The sequence below is a fragment of the Anser anser genome, assembly GCF_964211835.1.
Source record: "Anser anser genome assembly, chromosome: 1".
Classification (NCBI taxonomy): domain Eukaryota; kingdom Metazoa; phylum Chordata; class Aves; order Anseriformes; family Anatidae; genus Anser; species Anser anser.
This window is the reverse complement of record NC_139720.1, coordinates 154,164,460-154,182,402: the sequence shown is the minus strand read 5'-3', so window position 1 is coordinate 154,182,402 and position 17,943 is coordinate 154,164,460. Positions and strand designations below refer to the sequence as shown.

General features: G+C 36.3%; 1 protein-coding gene across 5 annotated transcripts in view; it reads right to left on the bottom strand.

Annotated features, from left to right (window-relative positions):
• Positions 1-17,943, bottom strand: part of FGF14 (fibroblast growth factor 14) — a 415,734-nt gene that overhangs the window by 157,894 nt on the left and 239,897 nt on the right. The window lies entirely within an intron of this gene.

Here is a 17,943-nt window from a genome sequence, read left to right as displayed (position 1 = left end):
TTAAGTTGCTATGGGAGTTTAAACTAATAAGAAAGCTTCAGATAAGCTTTCAAAAAAGGAAATTTTCAAAGGTATTAAAAAAAGTTATTAATTTTCAGTACTTAATAAACCATTGTTTGAACTGGGCTTTCTGTATTCTAGCATCAGCTGAAATATCCTGGATTTTCTTTTTTTTCTTGTTTAAAATGCTTATACTCACCAGAAATCTTTAGGCCATTTAAATTTTCTCACAAAAGCCAACAAGAATGCTAATTAAAAGATTATGTAAAGCAGTTTTAGTATGTAGGCATTGAAACATTATAAATTATCAAGAATTACTGATTTTCACACATTCAGTTATATCTGCAGAAACTTTAGTAATTTTGCACCGTAGCTGTGATCATTTTCCTGGTTATTCAGTGATGCCTGAACACATCTCTAGATAAGATTTCCTCTCTCTTCTCACTGCACTTACATAAATAACCTGACATACCACCTAACCAAGTCTGCCTGTACTTAATAGTGTTTTCCTGGGGTAGGAGAGGGGAAGGGGATTGAGAACCTTATATGAAAATCTGAGGTGCTTTTTGTTGCAAAGCACTCCTGGGTTGAAGGACATTTTCTGAGAAGGAAGACAAACATCAGCCCCCTTCACACACACACACAAACTCTGAATCTAAATGAATATTTCAATTTAAAATATATCCTAGTTGAGGTAAATATTTGTGTTAAAATATTATGTAATTCATTGTTTTTTGTTTGTTTGTTTTTTGTATGTGACTAATGCTAATTTTGTTCACTGAATTATGTTAAATATTAATTCCAAAAAAAGAGAAAAAAAATAATGCAGTTCTGCTATGAAACATATTTTATTGAGAAAGATGACACAGGTTCATTCCTTCTAACCAACAGCACATTTTGATATCTCTAGGAAAAATATATGTTAATATAATTTGAATATAAAGGCAAGATAAAGCTGCCCTGCTCTGGGTTGCTCAGTTCCAGATGAACACAAAAGCGCAGGCAAAATATCCCCCCTCTTTTTCTGAGACCTTCTTGTGGATATTCAGCTCACAAATGGAAATTAATGTCAACAAACACGCTTTTCCTAAGACATCTTTTCTTTATCTCTTTTCTCTGCTTGGTGGACAGTAACATTGACTCCCCTGTTACGCTGCGCCATCCCTTTGGCATCATATACTTTGCCTTGCTACCAGAAATCCAGTTCCTACACATTATCAAGATCCAGTTTTTGAATTATTAATTAATTTGGTTTGGATCCATTATAATGACATCTTATGCTCTGTTTTGTGGTGGGGCTTTCGTTTGTATGCCACTGAAGTCCAACCACAGTGACATAACATGATGGTTGCCTTCTGAGCTCTTTGGAGGAGGGTCTTACGCTTGTTCTCTTTATTCTATGTATCGAGTGTGGGGACCTAATTTCTGTGTCAGCTAGGCCAAGATAAAGCTTCCAGTCCACCAATGATCCCCATGTGTTCAGAATTTCTGATTACATCATCTATACTAGCAATAGCTTCCTCCCATAATAAGATCTCCTTCTATGACAAAGTGACACGCTTAGTGGATGAGGGAAAGACTGTGGATGTGGTCTACCTTGATTTCAGTAAGGCTTTTGACACCGTTTCCCACAACATTCTCCTCAAGAAACTGGCTGCTCATGGCTTGGACTGGTGTACGCTTCATTGGGTTAAAAACTGGCTGGATAGCCGGGCCCAAAGAGTTGTGGTGAATGGAGTCAAATCCAGTTGGAGGCAGGTCACTAGTGGCGTCCCCCAGGGCTCAGTACTGGGGCCAGTCCTCTTTAATACCTTTATCGATGATCTGGATGAGGGGATCGAGTGCACCCTCAGTAAGTTTGCAGATGACACCAAGTTAGGTGCGTGTGTAGATTTGCTCGAGGGTGGGAAGGCTCTGCAGGAGGATCTGGATAGGCTGGACCAATGGGCTGAGGCCAACTGCATGAAGTTCAACAAGGCCAAGTGCCGGGTCCTGCACCTAGGGCGCAACAACCCCAAGCAGAGCTACAGGCTGGGAGATGAGTGGTTGGAAAGCTGCCTGGCAGAGAACAACCTGGGAGTATTGGTTGATAGTCGGCTGAATATGAGCCAGCAGTGTGCTCAGGTGGCCAAGAAGACCAACAGCATCCTGGCTTGCATAAGAAACAGTGTGGCCAGCAGGGCTAGGCAAGCGATTGTCCCCCTGTACTCGGCTCTGGTGAGGCCGCACGTCGAGTACTGTGTTCAGTTTTGGGCCCCTCACTACAAGAAGGACATGGAGGTGCTCGAGAGAGTCCAGAGAAGGGCAATGAAGCTGGTGCGGGGTCTGGAGAACAAGTCTTACGAGGAGCAGCTGAGGGAGCTGGGGTTGTTCAGCCTGGAGAAGAGGAGGCTCAGGGTTGACCTTATTGCCCTCAATAGGTACATTAAAGGAGGCTGTAGCGAGGTGGGGATTGCTCTATTCGCCCATGTGCCTGGTGACAGGATGAGGGGGAATGGGCCAAAGTTGCGCCAGGGGAGGTTTAGGTTGGATATTAGGAAAAACTTCTTTACTGAAAGAGTTGTTAGGCATTGGAATGGGCTGCCCAGGGAGGTGGTTGAGTCACCATCCCTGGAGGTCTTTAAAAGATGTTTAGATGTTGAGCTTAGTGGTATGGTTTAGTGAAGGACTTGTTAGTGTTAGGTCAGAGGTTGGACTAGGTGATCTTGGAGGTCTCTTCCAACCTAGATGATTATGTGATTCTGTGATAACAGTGGGATGAAATAAGTGCTGTTGCCAGTATTGGAGAATACAGAAAGTTCTGATGCATAGTACAGAGTTGTTCTCACTTTAGTATAAAGAGGGCTATAACCTCACCCATGTCTATATGCTCTTCTAGCAGATCAGTAATTAGTATTCCTAGTATAGGAAAAACAAACAAGCATACAAACAAATAGAAACAACCAGAAATCTGAAGAACAGTAGGTAGAATTTAATAGACAAAATACAGTTTATTCTCTGAAATGCTCATTGTTATTGTCAATTATAGGTAATTTCCTTGCTTACCCTCTCCCCACATGGCATGTCAAATAAAAGAACAAAATAATAATAATAAGAAGAAGAAGAAGAAAAAGAAGAAGAAGAAGAAGAAGACATAAAAAGTTATTAAAATTTGTGAGTGTAATCAGGGTGCATTCTTTCCAAGCCTAGAGCATAAAGAGTCAGAACAACCCATCTCACTTGTAATCCTGCCATAAATGATTAATTTGCAATTGAAAATAGTTGCCAGTTTATGACATATATATATGAGAAAGAGAAAGAGAAAGAGAAAGAGAAAGAGAAAGAGAAAGAGAAAGAGAGAGAGAGAGAGAGAGAGAGAGAGAGAAGGGGAGAAAGGGAGAAAGGGAGAAAGAGAAAGGGAGAAAGAGAAAGGGAGAAAGGGAGAGAGAGAGAGTGTGAGAGAGAAAGAGAGAAAGAGAGAAAAAGAAAGAAAGAGAGAGAGAAAAAGAAAGAGAAAGAGAGAGAAAGTAAAAAAAGAAAGAAAGAAAAAGAAAGAAAGAAAGAAAGAAAGAAAGAAAGAAAGAAAGAAAGAAAGAAAGAAAGAAAGAAAGAAAGAAAGAAAGAAAAAGGAAAAGGAAAAGAAAAAGAATTTTCCCATGTGTCCTTAAGAAATCTTCAGCTAGCGAAACTGCTAAAAAAAACACAGTGTGAATCTGAATACAGGAATGTATATATAATAAACACAAGCAATAAGTGATGTTTAAAGACTCAGTTTTGCCATTAATAAGGATTTATAAAGACAAAATACACAAAAAGCTAGATTAGGCTCACATAGATTTAGTCACTGGAAGTACAGAACTTTGACTCTCTCTGTTGTGAACCAACCTGTCCAAACAAGACAAACACCAAACCATTGGAAAATCCTCACAACCCTCTACTGACCATAAAAAATCTCATAAGAATTATCCTAAGAATTAGGTGAGACCCAAGGGAAGCATGCAAGAGCTGTAGTATAAGAGACACATTTTTGCACCCAGCTATGTACATGAAGGTATGTAGCCATACCCTCCCTTTATTCATCCAGTTCAGGTTCAGTGATTGTGTCCTCTTCATAATAGAGATCAAGATTTTATAAATTCATTTTGTGAAACCTGTCATTAGCTTACCTTCATCCTGTCTATCTATATATGTTAACTATTCCTTCTCTACTTTTCTGGATCTCTTTCTGTTCCTCTGAGTACGAGACAGGTAATGTAGAAGCTCTTGCAGAAGTTCTGCCCAGAATCAGAGTCACAAGGCAGGGTGAAAGAACTTTGCCTCTGAGTGCCCACACTGTGCCAAACTGCAGTCAGCATGATGTCCTTTTTGGATTGTGGTGAAACAGGAGAGGGAATATAATTTTTTTTAGCACTTTTTTAGCACTGTCTTAGTGTTTAGATGGTCATAAATCTCATAACATTCCACAGGCATGCTTGCTAGAAAGTTCTTCAAATGACAAGTAAAGAGAGCACTCAAAATTTATTAGCTACATGTATTTTGTCTAAATAAACCTTTGTGCAAACTGCTACTTTCAAATCTTTCAGAAGGCTCTTTTCAGTAGATTTGAGATGCTAGATTCGTGACAGGACAATAAGCTCCTGGGGATTAAGGGACAATGACTAAATATATATATATATATACACACACACACATATATACACATATATATATTACCCTCAGAATTAAGAATAACATACAATTTTTTGAGGATTATTTTGCACTTGTTTGATTAGATAATACTTTACTAATCTCCTGAGCCATTAATCTTTGCAAATCATATCCAATCAGACATGCTTCCAGTACTTAGCAGTGACAAAAGGTAGTGAGGCAGAAGGTACATTTCATAATTTCTGCCTCCAAGTTTTTGCTATTACTTCCCCTCTATCCACAGTTCTTACCTTTCCCTTCCACATTCTAAATTCTGCAATATTCACCAATCTTTTAATGGATTTTACACTAAACAGTCACTGGGTGGGGTGAAGAACTGCCCCAGGAATAGGAACTCAAAGCCAGAAAACCCTTCTTTCATAGGGAAATTTTTCTTACAAGGCTACTGCCATGCCCATACCTCCCCTCTCCCATTAACTGTGGCACAGGGCTACATCTTGAACAGGAGGAACAGTGTCCTGTCTCTCATTGCCTGGTTTGCAAACAGTAACTCCCAAAGTCCTCCTGTCTGCAAAGGACTTATAGTTCACATGTCTCATGATTTCTATAGTCTCCAACAAGTAAGTGTATAAATACAGAGACTATATAGAAAAATAACCATCATTTTCTACAGCATTTTCTACAGTTGCACATGAATGCAGGAGAAATTAACTAAGCTCTAATATTTAAAGTAATGAAGAGGATTCAAAACCCTCTGGAGAGGGTTTTGATTGTAAATACCAGCCTAACAAATACAAACATTTTCAGAGTAGTTTATAGCACAATTGCAGAGTAGAAGTAAAATTCCTTTTTTGTTATTAAGGACAAGGAACTGCAATTGAAACATTTCATTCACAAAACACATGATTTTGATTGACCAGGGAACTACTGCAGTAGCCTAATAACAGCAATTTTTCACATTTCAAAGTCACATGTGAAAAACATGGGTATTTTCATTTTAGTGAAGAAACAAATAAAAACTTTAAGCGAGAGAAGAAAAAAAATCTGAAAGGTGCAGTGTTCATGGGTAACAACACTAGAACATGGCTATATTTTAGATCTGGGGTTGATACTGCTTTAAAGATCATCTTAAAGTAGCTATGCAAAAATCATGGTAACAAATGCAGTGGTCATTTCTGAAATTCTCAGTACTCCATGCTGCCTATGAAATGTTAGCAATACCAGCCATTATTCTGCATATCATGGAATAACTATCAAAAAGCTTTTTGGCCAGAGAAGAAACTGACTTTCAGCATTATTCTCCTGTTATTGCTGAAAGATTATATTTCTAAAATTCCTCCCTCCCCCCCCGCCCCCCAAACAGAATGCAGAATAATATGCTAGTATACAAAAGGCTTGTATTACAGTTGGAAGGAAACAAGAAAGTCTTTTTTTCCTGACATAGAATTTAAATGCAAGATGTAAATTCAAGTAATACTGTCAGCTGCCTTACAAGGCATTTTAATGAGAAAAGTTCACAGTAGGTTGCACAGCCATTAACAAAAACATCAGTTACAAATTAAAAGGTTGACAAGCAATTCGGAAACATTTAGCCATTCCACACTTCTTGTATATAATGGTGTGGCAGAAGCAACATAAATTGCCATGTAGATGTCAGTACAATGTGCATAATAAATGTTAAGTATTAGTCAATGAATGTTCCCACAAAGACATTCAATATGTGCAGACAGTTTCTTTCCTCCTGTGTACCCTTTTGTCAGCTTTCAAAGTCTGGAGAGGGCAGTTAAGCATGGCCCAATAATGAAAAGCCAGGAAAAGTGATCCATATCCTGTTTAAAAAATCTTAAGAGGTATAGAAATGCAACTTGCTGGTCACTGAATATGTGAATCCACTTTTTATTTATTTATTTATTTGTTTGTTTGTTTTGAAAAGAAAGCATATTTCTTTTTGCATTTGCTCTTTTTCTGTTTAGACAGGTTCTGACTGAGCTGCAGTTTCATTTTACGTTGATCTAACCATTAGCCTCCAGTTCCCTCTGTTGATCTCTGCTTCCCTCTTCCACCGACTGGGGAGTCAGAGCAGCTCACTGATCTGTTAGTAAAAACTGTTAGTTTTACCACTTTGTATCTGCTAGTTCATGATACTGATCCTACTTGCCCTGTAGCCACCATGATGCAAGAGAGAGAAGAGGAATGTGAGGCCATGAAGAACACAAGTCCTCTCATAAAAATGGCTTTAAAAAGCTTGACATAATTCATTGAAACGTCTAGTGCTTGGTAAGAGATTATTGCCATGCGTATTTGAACTTCTGAAGCTTACATATCAGTTTAGGATCTGTTAGCACAGAGGTAGTTATCGCTACTAGAATTCTATGATGGTAATATTCTATCACAAAGATGACACTAATATTTTATAGAATTAATTTACATGACATTTTTTTTTTTTTTTTGAAACCTCCTATAACGAATGTTACAGGGACTCTTTGTAAAAGAGAGAGCATAACATGCAAAGAGCAAGTCTATTTCATAAACAGTGCCATGAACATAGGATAATTCCAAGACTTCTGTATTGAGAGAAAGAAGATGCTATAGACTCAAGGAATTTTCAGACTATTGTAACAAGTTCACAAATGCTCTATCACTCTATTGTTGTTCAACATTGCATACATTTCTGGATCTGCTAATATCGTCTCTTCAGAATTTGAAGCCAAAAAATATATGTTAAAGCAAATGGTCTTGATTCTTCCAGTACACTTTCTTATACTGCTGAGAAGATGCAGACTAGCCTGACTCAAGTCTCAGTTACAGGTTCTGATGTAAGAGGCTTGTAATAGTATGACCTCTGTACTAGAGTTCATTGATACTTCACACAGGAACTATCACCATGAGACAAGCCCTATGAAGATCTGTGGTACTGTGGGCTTGGCTGTCCTGTGTAGCAAGTACCTATGAAGACTTATCCCAGACTCTGAAAGGCGAAAAGACTATGAACAGTGAATTAAAACCATGGAGAACAGCATGGGCTGGTGACCTGTAGTTCTGATTAAAATGCAATTCCCTTCACACCCCCAAAAAAAGTAATAGAAGAAAACTACAATGTACTGGAGAGCTAATTAGTCTTGGAAATAGAAGCAATAATCAAATCAAATCATCTTTCCACTCGGGTTTTTAAAGAAGATATTAATGGATAAGTAGGTATGAATGACTGGTTCAGTTAATCCATCTAAACAACCTATAGAAGAAAACCTTATTTATCAACTAGAAAGAATGTTTGCACATGAATTCTGTTTTGAGTTGCTCACTGACTTGTTTTCCCAATTATTTCAAACATACAGATTCAATTGATTACACTGTGAGGCAACATAGAAATTGCACATTTATATTCATTATGAATTTGAAAACCTCTTTCATGCCAGCCCACTTCATAACAAGCACTTTCTTTTTTTTATTATAGTGATAGCACTGATGAAGTGACTTCTCATGGAAATCAGTGGCAAAATTTTAATGATTTTTATAGATAAGACCAAAAATAGCTGCCAAATGCAGTACTCCAAATTTATTTCAGATGCATTTTAAAATGTTCATCTCTGTTGGGGTGGTGTGGAGAAAGCCGCTTGTTATTTCTGCTCACATATTTATTCACAAAACAAGAAATATGAAAAAGCATAGTGAAATACTTTATTATAGTATCTTTATTATATTATCTTTTATTATTATATTATCTTTTCTGTTGTGATGGTCAGAGCAAATTGTGTAATAAGTTTAATGAAAACCATTAGAAAGTTAAAGCCCTAAACTGCCTATGCGGAAATAACTTTATTACATATTAAATGTAGGACATTGCTTTCTTCAACAATGAGATCTGTGCCACCTTCCTCCAGAACCAGATGTGTGTTTAAACTCAGACCCTGAACTCCAGCCTGCTATTAAGTAAAAAGCTGGATGTGTATAAATAGTATGGATAAAAAGAGAAGAAAAAGGAAAGGTAGAGGGAAATACCTGAGAAAGGCAGAAGAGATAATTAATTGCTACTCAAAAATGGGAAGCATGAAGAAAACAGTTTCCCAGTGAAGGACAAGGATTATATAGAATAATTCAGAAAGGAGGTTTGTTAAGTTACCATAACTGTTTTTGAAGTCTCAGCCTCAAGAAGAAGGTTGATTATTCTATTATTCCTAGCTTCCTAATTTGCTATGACCTTTACTTATAAAGGCATGTTTTTTTTTCATATTTAATAGTGGGTTTTTTTGTTTGTTTTTAATAGTCCAAATTAATTAATGGTTAAAGAAATGACTGCTCAGGCTGAAGTATAGATGAAGTGTTTGAACTTTCTAATTTCAGTTGAAGTCTACTTTACATGTGAATGAGCAGAGGCATGACATGTATTAAAGAAGGGCTCTCCTTGCATATGATTTTAGCAGTGTTAGAACCAAATGCATTTTCCATTTAAGGGACATTTCCTCCAAAGAATTAAAAGCAAACAGAAAATAGCTCCTAGAACTACTCTCTTATTCCACTCGAGATTCAGAAAAACACCACTGATCTATTCATTCTTCTGATTTAAGATAATTTGCATTACATTGATAACTTCACACACAATAGTGACTGTGTGACAATATCTGTCTTTGAGCTCATTCTCAATATCCTATACCATGAAGTGAAAGTAGCCTCAGAGAGTTTCTATCAACAGCTTCATCAAAATTTTATATCACAGTAGATATAGGTATAGGTTTTTATTACATGTTGGGGATGAAATAAAGATGTGTGAACTAATTTGCTTCAGCCATGAAGAAATGTTTTAGTTAAGGATTAAGTTCATGGCAAGTTTGAAACTTAAAACCAAATTCATTTTTAATAATTAATGTGAGAAAAGTGTTTTGTTTTGTTTAAAAAAAGAAAAAGAAATGAAATAAAAATGTGAAGTTTCTATAGTGTTCCCAGAGTCAGACTTTTACACTTCTTTTGACACATTCTAAAATAAAGTCAGTATTTGTTTGAGACTAGTCATGGGAGGAGTTATGCACTTAAAAGAATATTCTAAAGGATGTTATCATTTTGCTAGTTTTAACAAATCCCATAATCAGAAAAGAAAAATAAGATGTTGCTATGGCTCAAATATCGTCAGAACTGGCAGATCCATATCTCTTGTATCTTTAAAGCTGTAGTTACAATGGCAGGCTTACACATCCACACAGAATGAACTGTTGTTTTATATTTGAAACCAAAGGAATACGATATTTTTCCCTGTTCAGCTATAAGAACGCCTTGTTCTTAAACTAAAGGCTTGCAGTTGAGTTTCCCTTTAAAAATAATTTGTTGGACATAAATCATGCACAGCTTGCTCTGGTCCGTAGTTTCTAAGGGAAAATTCCAAAGAAACCCTTCCACTCCTCAATGACATAAACAAGAAGCTTGCTCCAATAGCAGATGCTCTTGTATTTATCACCCTAACATTCAAGCTATCAGCCTAGGTCAAAGCTGTCAAAATCAAGCAGGCTTTTAACTCCCGAGACAGTGCTTTTAGGATTTCAACCTACCCATCTCAAATATTTGCAAAGGATGTTAATCTTCATTTTTCATCACCAAACTCCTTGCCCAAAGTTATAATGTCAGGCACATTACAAGACAGCAAAAATTCCTGTGCCCTTTTCCATCTGTTGTACCCATTCAAATTTCCAAAGCTTATTATGATTAAAATATACATAGATAGACATATATCCACCTTAAATATATTTTCTAAAATAACCTCATATTTTGAAATGAGAAAAAAGAATGTTAGAGCATATATAGTGGAACAAGTTTTGAGGATGACAGCTGTAATACTATTGAATGAAACAGTTCCTTATGTAAATTGGCTCAAAAGGAAGATAAATATTTTTTGAAAACCTAAGCTTAGTAAAAATGTATCATGAGGTAACTATTTATTGAAAACATATTTCTTTCAAGAAATATCTCCTTAGTCTTTGTTGTTAATCTATTGTACCATAATGCTAATGCTTAAAAACTGAGAAGTGAATAAAACTAAAAACAGACGCCAAAATAAAAAACAATTAAATTATTTTTATGACCGTGAAATACATATGGTGAAAACCAAATTTAGATTGGCTGTGATCCCAAAAGTCCCATTAATTTTGGCTTTCAAATCCAGAAAGGCTGTTTGGAACAGCCTCAGCACAGTGGTGTCCTGGCCTAAGACTCTGAGGCATTACAGGAGAACAGTAACCATGTGTAAATGTACACACACACATATATAAAGCAGACATGAAGCAATGCAGTAATTCATGCAAAATTCAACATATACATTCTCTCTCTCTCACCTACATTCCTGAAATGTAACAACATGAAGACCAGATACTTGTCTTAAACACAGCCTACTAGATTCTAATCAGGAACAAGGAAAACTTAAACAATCTGCTGTTAACGGGGCAGAAATTTGTAAGAGAAATACTAAGGCTAGTATGAATGAAATGAATGGAAATGTGTGCTTGTAGGGAAATGGGAGAGGGAAAGAGAATGCACTGGCATGCAAGTGAACAAGCTTTGATTTACAGGATGTAGGATTCTGCCCTGTAAAAAAGAATTTGTCAGAAGCATCTATAAACTCCTGCCAGGAAAACACACTTAAGGAAAGCTGCCTGAGCCCTGAAAATTTCACAGAACTCTGAACTTTTAGAATCTAATGGTTGATCTGCAGGCTGTCCCTATTCCACCTCTCCCCACCTTGCACCATTTCTCACTGGACCAAAAGCTTTATTTTTTATGTGTTGACCTTTCCATTTAAAAAGAATAAAGCAAGTTTTTTTTTGTTGTTGTTGTTGTTTTGTTTTGTTTTGTTTTGTTTTGTTTGTTTGTTTGTTTTCATTTGACTTTCCACAGCTATGTCTCCACTAGCTTCTGTAGCCTGACTGGCAACATGAGAACAAAGGATCCATAGTCTGGAAGACCATAGGAGAGAAAAAGGTTCCCAACAAAAGGGAATCTCAGAGATCCAATCCTGCCAGTGATTACATCCTGCCAGATATAAATTTCCCTGCCAAAAAGAAGCTATTGTACCCCACTCATTTGCTCTGTCATTAGAAAAATACCTGTACTCTACCAGCTGTTGCCCTGCATCTGTGTACTAAAATGTGAGTAATGGTGTAAATTAAAGTAGCCTGTATAGTATTTGTCCCTATATCAAATTAAGATGACCTGAGAATGACAAAACTCATTCTGCTTTACATGTTACACACCTATCCACTTAGTTTTGTGTTCAGATCTAAATCGTGACTATTTGGAAGACAGTTTTGAGTAGTCTTAAAAAAAAAAAAAAAATCTTTCTCAGTTTCATTTGTGTTTCTGAAAAAAATCTATAATGTCTGTTACTGAAAGATGTGCTTATGAACTTCTGTTCTTATGAACTTCTAACAGAGATTTCACCCAAAAATGCCAGAAGTAAACCGAAGAAAGGAGAAATAAAGAAGCACAGTGTTAACCAAAAGAGCAATTAAACTGGTTTTGTATCTCCCACCCAAATTGTTTTCTATTTTGATCTGTTGTGCCCCACATCTTGATAAATAGTAAAATTAAGGATCATACCTATAACTAAAGTGACAATGAATTGCTTCATTAGTGTTTGCAGGCTCCATTACAGAGCAAAAGTGCACAACTGAGGTTTGACATAAAAGTAAACTGTGTTTAGGGTATACTAAAACCACATTAATGTGTCAAGTATAATCTTTCAAACTAATGAAAGTCAGCTGGAACACATTAACTGTTTCCAGCTGTCAAAATAATACATTTAGTTTTATTTCTCAGGTTAAGATGCAGGCAAAATTGCTACTTTAAATGCTAAAGTTCTGCAGTTGGCCCCAAGTTACAGGTGAGGGCACTATAAGCAAAATAAAACCTTAGAACAAGCTAAATACAGATACATGTAAAGTGAAACGTTTTTAAAAGGCACAACATAAGCATGCTCACTGATGTGTCAAATCATAGAACGGTTACTCCCAAGATTAAAAGCATTTTCTACTTGGTATATAAGCACTGTGATTGGAAGAATAATTGAAACATTTCCCTGGAAAATTTACATTGTGTATACATGCATATAGGAATTTGAAGAAAATTGCCTAAAAATAAAATTCATATAATCAAACAAGATTACATGTAGAAAGTTAAATCTGCTGCCCCATGCACTTGAATCAGAGTACAATTTGAGAGATGACTATACAGCAAGAGGAAAGAAAATACTAGCTAAGACTTTTTCCCCTATGATTGTGAAGCCTCATTTGGTAGTGTTGCAAGAGACTTGATATTCTAAAGCAGATTTTTTTTTTTCCTAAGTAGATGCAGCTGTAGAGCATTTTGGTACTTGTTTTAAAATAGGCTTGCATGTTCAGAATTATATGAAATTTAAATACTAGGTTTTTTTTTTAATTGTAATATATTGATTAAAAAATAGCATTTTGTTTGTATTTTATTTTTATTTTACTTTTATTTTACAGATTTGAAAGGCATTTCCAAAGATTGTTACATTGATTTTTCCATACAACGCATCATTTCAGCTCAGAATACTTATCTAAATGAAGCAGAAAAAAAGAGCCATGCTTAGTCAATGCTGTAAATCAGATAATTTTAAAAATACTCAACACCAAAGTGTTCTGATAGTTAGTGATTTTCCTATTTATTTGCCTCAGTGCATAATCCAAAATTTCAACAACAAATGGATAGTATTTTTATTTAAAAGTTTTGAACAGAGTTTTTTTCCTGACATCATCATAAATTTTATGAAGCTCCTTCAATCTTTCATTTTACTTTCTTTGAGTAAACTTCTTAAAACAAACAAAAAGACCCCCCAAAATTTGAAGGAAGAAAAAAAAATACAAAGAATTAAAAAATTACAAGTTGTTGATTAAATTTCAAAATTGACAAAAATATATTTCCTTTCATATTTATTTCGCAGTAGAAATGGCTCAATGTGAATGTAGACATTCCTTCCACTCTTTCTTTCTTTTTTTTTTGATACATACAGGTAAGTTTTGCTGAATCTTCCTTGCAAAAGAAAATTAAACAGTTGGTATTTATCAAACAATCCATAAGAACACTGTCTGGTAAAACACAAATTAAAATCAATTGCCTAACTTTAAAATACAGTAATATATTTGGGAGTAACTACAAGTATTATTTAACAGTTTGAATTCCCAGAAAATAAAAATAAAGTTTAAAACCACTTTCCCATCTTCCTTTTTCCTCTACCCCCCTCCTGTGCCACCAAAAGAGCAATGAACCCCAAAGCTATTACTGGTGCAAGTATCTTCTAGATCATAACAGACTCAAATATATCTATATATTACGGACCATCCATTTCATCTTTTCCTTACCAAAAATAGTAGATTTTTTAAAAATGAATAATTTTAGATAATGCAATTCAACTACAACAATTTGTGATGGATGAAACTTCATTTTCATTGAAAATCATTTTGATCATGTATACAACACCAAACAGAATATCACTTAAATCTTGTGTGTAACATCATACAGAAGGTCAGTTTCCATCAAAGGAAAACTAATCAAACTCTCCCTAACTAAATTCACAAATTAGAAGTCTCAGACATTTGATGACAAGCTCTGTGACAAGTAATTTACTTCATGAAGGACACAAAAACACTCACAGTGGGAAAGTGGCATAAACAAGTTGAGGCTTGCCAGCAATGCTCTTCCAACGCCAACTGCAACAGGAGAAGAACCTCAAGGCAGAAGGGTGACTCTGCCTGAGCCAAGAAATCATAAATGTCTGGCAATTATCAGCACACAGAAGGAAGTAATTTGCATAAGAGATGGCACTGCTGGATTCCTATGTGGCATAAGAGATGGCACATGGATGTCTATATAATCCATGGGAGATACCTTTGCTTCAAGGCTTCATGCAGATTTGAGTCAGCGGCAATATTTACTTAGCCCTGGCTTAGATTCACTGATTCATCACTGATCAAGACCAAAAATATCATTGTCGTGTTCTAGCACCCATTTCCAAACTTCTCCTGCTATTTTGTTTGGTTCAGTCAGATTTACTTTATTTAATTTGTTTGGGTTTGCAGGCCTGCACAACAAATATAGCTGAATTAATTTGTTGTATTCTGCAGTGAAGTAAGCTACACATGTGTAAGAAAATAACAGCTTTTGTAATAAATTTATCTTGCATTATCTTAGCAAGACTAAGTAAGAATACCATAATAAACTAAATATTCATGCAAATAAATGTCGGGAAAAAATGACTAATTTTAAGGCCAAGACAAATAAACATATACTCGCACACTTCTCTATCTCATAAATACATGTACTAAATGGCTAAAGTAACAGTGCAGCTTATTTATGATAACTCTTGTATATTTTAAAAAAATATTTTTCTTGGTTCCTCTGGATTTTGCTTTTGCCCTGGCTGGGAATGTATTTGAAATCTTTATCTATTTATGGAACCATAGAAAATGAGGTACTAATTACTACAGAGAAGATAAATAAAAGGGTTAATAACAACAACAACAACAAAATCATTTTTTAAAAGTGTGCATCCCAAAAAGTGAGAGGAGTAAATGGAAAAACAAAACAAAACAAAAGCTAGAATGCATTTGTTTATCATTAAGAAACGTGATGACACATTTTAAAAGGTGTTTATGTGGGTGTACATTTCAGACGACAAATCACTTCTTCAGGACAACTGTACATTATTATTATTAAATGTTAACACAAATATAACAATTACCTACCACATTCTCTCAAGATATGATGCTGATATTCCACAGATGTAAAATGATTAGTAAATTCAGCACATCCAACTATTGAAAGAAGGCTAGAGGTAGCTTGTAAGGCCACCTAATATAACAAATTAAATATCAAAAGTCTCTTAATGGGTGAAATTTATGGCATTGAAAGAAAGAGGAAAAACACATCCAAGAAGATGTGAAACTTTTTCAGATGGGCTGAGTGAAAAAGTTTCACCAGAACATTCTTTGGTGCTTTTACGCTGAAATTTGTGTTTTGTTTTTAATATGATCCTGGTCTTAGCCAGTGATGTCAGCTTTAAAATATGCTTCAAGAACAGATCTAAGAATGGTGGTAAAACAATTTATGAAACGATGCATAAATAGCCTGTGCAATTTCCCTATGAGACTTGAGAAAACATACTGGCTTCTATCCAGACATCAAAATGTAATTAAATATGATTTGTTATGTATATTCATGGATTATTCACATCTGAATATTTTGCTTGCTTAAACTGTATTAGCGTATTTGGCCCAGATCTACAAAATATTTTAAGTGGAACACTACATTAGAATAACTTTTCCTGGAGGAAATCATTTTCTCTTTGTCTCCCTTTCCACAGATCGAGAGCAATTAATAGTTTGAGACATTAGATTAGTGTAAGACCATTAATCTAAATATTTAAAATAGTGACAGATGGTGCAAATGCAGCACACAGTGTGATCCTGCAGAATGGAGAGCTCAGCTATAGGAGCAACACCAATTTTCCATATGTTCAGGTCGGTGGTGAACACTTTAAAGAGAAAATGATTTGCTACCAACAACACAATTGCCACAATTTCTATATAAATTAATAAGTTGTCAAATTAGCTCAAGAGCAATCCCCTGCCACATCTTAACCTTTTCAGGCCTTTAGTCAGAATGCTTTTTCAAACAAAGAGAAGATCTCCAGAACAAAATATCCAAAATCTCATCAGTGCTTCCTGTAAAGATGAGAAATCTCTCACCTATAAACTCCTGTCAGATTGGCCTTAACCTTTTCTGTTTGGGCTTAGAAGGTCACAATTTTTATTTAAATAAGTGATATCTGATTAATATCTCTAGCAAAAGAAGGGAGAAATACCCAAACAGCATTGTTCTCCCTTTCAGAGAGGAGCCTGGTTTTCTTTTGATTTATTAGAGTTCTTCAACTTTTGTTATGGCTCAAACAGATTTTATAAGACACTTTAAAACCCCACAATCTGCACAGCACACAGATGCAACAATAAAGATGTTATCATGGTAAAGATGTTATCTTTGGCCATGTGGTAACAAATACGTACTACTGCTTCCTATATTAAAATACACTTGCTTTAACTTTCTTTTCTACCTCAGACTCTTCCTTCCTCTAAGGTTTTATTTAGTCCACTTTATAGTGACTCAGACCAAATTCTAGACTCTTTAATGTGTCTGCATTTCCATGAAACTACCTTTTTGTTTGGTAATTAACACAGCAGGCTGTCAGTCACAAACTAAAGACAGTCAGGAGCTCTTATAATGCTAACATTAATTTCACCTTTTGCCATATTATGCTATCAAAGTCTAATTATTCTCCCAAATCATATAGATGATTACACTCTGTTCAGTTATACAGATATGGTGGTAGAATGTAGAAAGGGACTAAGCGTATTGGGTTTATGTAGCAAAGTTTTGGTAGAGGGATTTGCAGGAGTGGCCTTTGTGAGCAGAGCCCACAAGCTACCCCATGTCAGATCAGAGCCAACTCCAGCCAGGTCACACAGTGGAGCAGGTGGATGTGGCCTGGAGGAGGCTGTGGCCCATGGAGAGCCCCCGCAGGAGCAGGCCCCGGGCCGGAGCTGCAGCCCATGGAGAGGAGCCCACGCAGGAGCAGGGGGCCTGGGGGGAGCTGCCACCCATGGGGGACCTGTGCTGGAGCAGTTTGCTCCTGATGGATGGACCCCGTGGCACGGAGCCATGCTGGAGCAGTTCTTGAAGAGCTGTTGCCTGTAGGAAGCCCCCACAGAATCAGTTCGGGAAGGATGGCATGGGACGGACCCCACATTGGAGCAACGGAACACAGTGACCATGAAAGGAGTTATAGATGAAGTGTTATGGACTGACCTCAAACCCCATTTCCCATTCCCTGTGCCACTCAGCAGGAGGAAGTGGGAGAGGATCTACTGGGGGGAAGGTGTTTTTAGTTTGCGTTTAGTTACACACTGCTCTAGTCTGCTAGTGATAGGCAATAAATTATATTAATCTCCTTATGCTGAGTCTGTTTTGCCTGTGATGATAACTGTTGAGTGATCTCCCTGTCCTTATCTCAACCCATGAGCCCTTTGCATTGTATTTTCTCCCCCTTCTCCTTTTGAGGAGTGGGAGTAAGAGAGCAGTTGTGGTGGAGCTCAGCTGACCAGCTGGGTAAAACCATCACACTAATTAAAAGTATTTGTTCTAGAACAAAAAATAAATACAGCTGATAAAGGTACTTAATTAGAAAGGAACACACTAAGTAAGCAAGGAGAGTGCTGTAAAAAATTTTAAGCAATAGTAGATAAAACTCTTCCATTTCATAAAGGA